At 44.2% G+C, this 4,647-nt stretch overlaps 1 non-coding gene across 1 annotated transcript; it reads left to right on the top strand.

Moving 5' to 3' along the window:
- Positions 1–4,266: 4,266 nt before the first annotated feature.
- On the top strand, positions 4,267–4,371 carry LOC122676224. Its single transcript, XR_006335506.1, has one exon. It is a non-coding gene; the product is annotated as a U6 spliceosomal RNA (small nuclear RNA).
- The last annotated feature ends 276 nt before the right edge of the window (positions 4,372–4,647 follow it).

Raw genomic sequence — 4,647 nt, 5'->3', positions numbered from 1 at the left:
GCATTTTGTTGTCTAGATTGTACTGTTATGGAAGGATGTCCATGATTACTGTAGATTTGTAGAAAGCAAGGTGAAGAAGAGTATGTTTAGTATGATCCCATTTATGTTAAAAAAAAAACCCCACAAAATGTGTATATGCATGCATTTTTTTCTTAATTATATGCAGAGAAAACTGTTAGCAGAGATTAACTCTGCAGGGTAGGGTTAGGATGAGCAAGGAGATTTAGATTTTATATTGGAGGACAGCCAGTTACCAATGTTGTGATAGGTTCAGGTGGGCAGCAAAGGGATTCAGCCATACATTTATCCATTTATTTATGGATAAATACATTTATCCATACATGTATCCATTCCCCCCCCCAAACTCCCCTCCCATCCAGGCTGCCACATGGCCATCTTTTGAATCATAGACCTGCCTGCATGAAATCAAATATATGAATCAATGAATAGGAATAATTTGTGTACAGCTTCAATGTCATTTGTTCTAGAAAAGGAGCTTTTTATTCCTATGGCCTCTAACTCACTTAAGTACAATGGGAACAAACACATGGGATGTGTTTTTTTCCGTAGCCTGGAATCTAGTTCTATCACTAACCAGATCTGAGATCTTACACAGATTACAAGATCTCTCTCTGGATTCTCTATGCCTATTTTCCTATCTGTCAAATGAGCAAAATGTTTGCTTTCCCAAGACTTACTAGGATAGTTGAGGATTTAATGAGATAAAGGGGGAAAGACTTTGTAGAAGGCGGTTTAACTCAACCAGGTGACCTCTGTTGTCATGGGTGCTATTCTCAGGTCCTAAAAATCCCCCAGTCTTTTCCTAGGGCTTTTGGTCGAGAAGCGCTCACTATGGGCCAGGTCGCAGTTAAGCAATGCATGTATCTCACCTTGTTTCATCCTCACAACAAGCCTAGGACTTGTTACCTCAGGCTATGTTTACAGACCAGAACACTCACAATAAAGAGCGTGTAACCTGTGTGCAAGCCCTTGTTCATTTACCCCTTTAGTAACAGTATGAGGTACCAAAAGCCCGACTAAGGCCAAGCCCCTGCCCCCACACATCTTACCTTTGAGGGCAATCCGGCTGGAAGGTCCTCGGCTGTGAATGGCAAAGGAGGGATTCTCTTTCGTTGTTTTAAAAAGTTGTCCATTTTTTGCTGTTTTTATATTTGGTTGCACTGGACCCTCTTGGCTGGGTGCGGACTTCCTCTCGCTGCGGAGAGAGGGCTGTACCCCCTCGCTGTGTGGGCCTCTCATCGCGGTGGGTCCTCTTCTTGCCCAGCACAGGCCCCCAGTGCACGGGCTTCAGGAGCGGCAGCATCGGGCTCAGGAGCTGAAGCTGGGAGGCTCCACAGCATGGACTGAGTAGCCGCCCCTCTAGCAGGCGAGAGCTTCCTGGCCCAGGGGCTGAACCTGCGTCCTCTGCGTAGGCAGGCGGCCTCTCATCCGCTGTGCCAGCAGGGAGGTCCTCTCCAGTTCCACACCACTCAGCTTCTGGCTTTAAGTATTGTAACCTTCCTGCCCCTTGGTTTCTGGATTCTTCACCTTATGTCCGGGGCTTCCCAGGTGATTCTGCGGTAAAAAATAATCTGCCTGCCAATGTAGAAGACTCCGGTTCCATCCCTGGGTTGGGAGGATCCCCTGGAGAAGGAAATGACAATCCACTCCGTATTCTTGCTGGGCAGAGGAGCCTGGCGGGCTATACAGTCCATGGGGTTGCAAAAGAGTTGGACATGACTTATTGACTAAATAACAACTTTATATCCCACAAGTGGGTTCCAGAACACGGATGTCTATTCTCTTTCTCCCCCTGAGATTCCCCACCCTGTGCCAGCAACATTCTTGAATATCCAGGGGTAGAAGCCTCTGTTAACCAGTTTTTGTTGTCCACCACACCGTCCCCCCCACCCCCCAACCCCCCAAGGTGTGATTATCTGAGCAAAGCAAACCTCCAGGAAAACTGCATTCCCAGATGAGTCAGCCATCATCACAGCGATTACCTAACGCTGAGCTGGACGGGTTCAGGAAGCTGAAGGCAGGGAAAAAGCCAAAACTCACAGGTTTGGAACTCAAGGTCACTGGAAGCCAGGGGTTGGCCGTGTTTCTCCAGCTGGTGCCATTTTTACTTGCTCATTCTCTCTGGAGAGCAGGATGGGGTAGCCTTCAAGAGTCCCCTTTAAAAAGATGCTGGTATTTCTGGGAAGAGGTTCCTTCTCAATCTTTCCCAAAGAGCGCTTACCAAGGACAGTCAATGGGGCAGAGTGGGGTGGGGAGAGGGGAGAGGAAAGGGCGAGAGGGTGGCTGGCCAAAGACAGGAGGATGAGAGGAGTGGTTACTAGGAGGTACTTAAGCTCATGCCTCAATACTGAAGTCTCTTCTTGTGTCCAGGGCAAGACCAGAAGAATAATAAATTGATCCTTGTGAAGAGTCAAGACATGGTCAAGAAAGGCAATAAACAGAACACATGTCGTTGATTTTATTGCCTTGCCAGAAGTAATGATGCATAAGCTGAATGTTACCCATCCCAGGCTGTGTTTCTTAGTAAACTTCCTGGTTTGCTGTCAGCTTGTCAGGAGAGTATTTCCAGTCTCCGTTTGGCATAGACTAAGCGCACAATAATCCGGGACTCGTTTGTGTAACTCTTCTCCACTCCCTGGGTCCTCAGGGCGCCCTGACCTGCTTTCTCTGGCGGTGTATGCCGCTCTGACCCGGCCCCCACACTGCCCAGATCCGGGCTTCCTGTCTCTGTTCCCTCAAGGTACTCTTGACTCACAAATTACTCCCAGACTCAGCAGTAAAGACAAGTTTTCAGGTTGCCATTTCCCAACCTCAGCTTTTTGGGAGTTATGATTTCCTGGTGTCTCCCTACCAGCCCCTGAAATATATCATCCCAGATCAGCTTCTTCTCAGAATAAAATGTCAAGGAAGTCATCCCCAGTCACTCATTTACTTTTTATTTCTTTCTAGATATTCAACTTATTATTCTGAAAACTGAGAAATAAAAGGAAAGAATTAAGTCCCTGACCTCCTTATATGAACTGTACCTCAAGGTTGCTATGACTTCCCTGGTGGCTCAGAGGGTAAAGCATCTGCCTGCAATGCGGGAGACCCGGGTTCAATCCCTGGGTCTTGAAGATCTCCTGGAGAAGGAAATGGCAACCCACTCCAGTACTCTTGCCTGGAAAATCCCATGGACGGAGGAGCCTGGTAGGCTACCGGACACGGCTGAGCAACTTCACTTTCACCTTTTCAAGGTCACTGAATGATTAAAAAGGGTAATTTTCTCTCTAGAGAAAGTGTTTTGCTAATGAGTGAGAAGGAATGAGAGCCAATAGGTTAATGGGTCTAGGTAATGCTTATCAGTGCTGCCAAATCACAGAATAGGGACAGCCAGACCTTATGTGATGGAAGTATACACCGCTACTTATGAATTCATCTTGACAAGATATGAACCCAGATCTGACTAAGCTCCTAGATCTAACTAATTTACAGGAAATGCAGGGATCAGTGACTCTACAAGAATGTAATCAGGAAAACTTGGGAAAGTTGTTGGACAAGCAACTCTGATTTTTAATTTCAAGAGGGAAAGAGGGGAGTGAGGAATCTGTAGATCAAAAGAGACTTAAGAAGCATGCCAACGAGTTGCAACATATGGACATTATTTTGATTCAAATTCAAACAAATGCACTATGAAAAAAATTTAAGATAAACAGGGGAACATAGACATTGACTATTTTTTAATGATATTAAGGAATTATTGTTACTTTTGTAGTGGAATAATAGTATAGTTATTTTTTTTTAAAGAAACCTTATATTTTAAAGATGTTTTATTTTAAAAATATATTAAGTGTTATGGTATCTTGAATTTCTTTCAGTATAATCCAGAGGTCCATGGGGGAAATGGGGTGCAAGTATAAATAATTTAAGATTAGATAATGGTTTAAGCTGAATGATAGGTACACAGAAATTCATTATGCTGTTTACTTTTGTATATAATTGAAAATTTCCACAACAAAGTGATAAAATCTGTAAGATAAACCCCTGGAAGAATAGATATGGAATGTATAACTTCCCAACCCTTAGAAGAGATAAAAATGAATAAGAAAACAAAAGGCAAGAAAAGGGAAAAAGTCTGCGTGGCGGGGGAATCTAGAAAACATTTCAAGGAGAAAACACAAAGCAAGATGGCAGAAGCATATGTAAAAGTGCCCGTGACGGTGACAGACGGAGACGGCTAATCAGTCTATTACAGTGTAGACTGGGGTGCTCGCTTCGGCAGCACATACACTAAAAATTGGAGCAATACAGAGATTAGCACGGCCCCTGCACAAGGACGACAGGCAAATTCGTTAAGCGTTCCATATTTTTTACTGAGTGGGAGTAATAAACTTCTTGTTCTACTAAAAAAAATATATATATATATATATATATATATATATATATATAGAGAGAGAGAGAGAGAGAGATATTGGGAAATTCCCTGGGGGTTCAGTGGTTAGGACTCCTCATTTTCACTGCAGAGAGCCCAGATTCAATCCCTAGTCGGGAACTAAGATCCTGCAAGCCAAGCGGGCAGCCTTCCCCCACACCCAAAAGATAGACTGGGTTAAAAAAATTCAACTTTGTATACACACACACACACAC

Source organism: Cervus elaphus, chromosome 19, assembly GCF_910594005.1.
Source record: "Cervus elaphus chromosome 19, mCerEla1.1, whole genome shotgun sequence".
Classification (NCBI taxonomy): domain Eukaryota; kingdom Metazoa; phylum Chordata; class Mammalia; order Artiodactyla; family Cervidae; genus Cervus; species Cervus elaphus.
The sequence above is the reverse complement of the archived record's forward strand: the minus strand, read 5'-3'. Positions and strand labels throughout refer to the sequence as shown.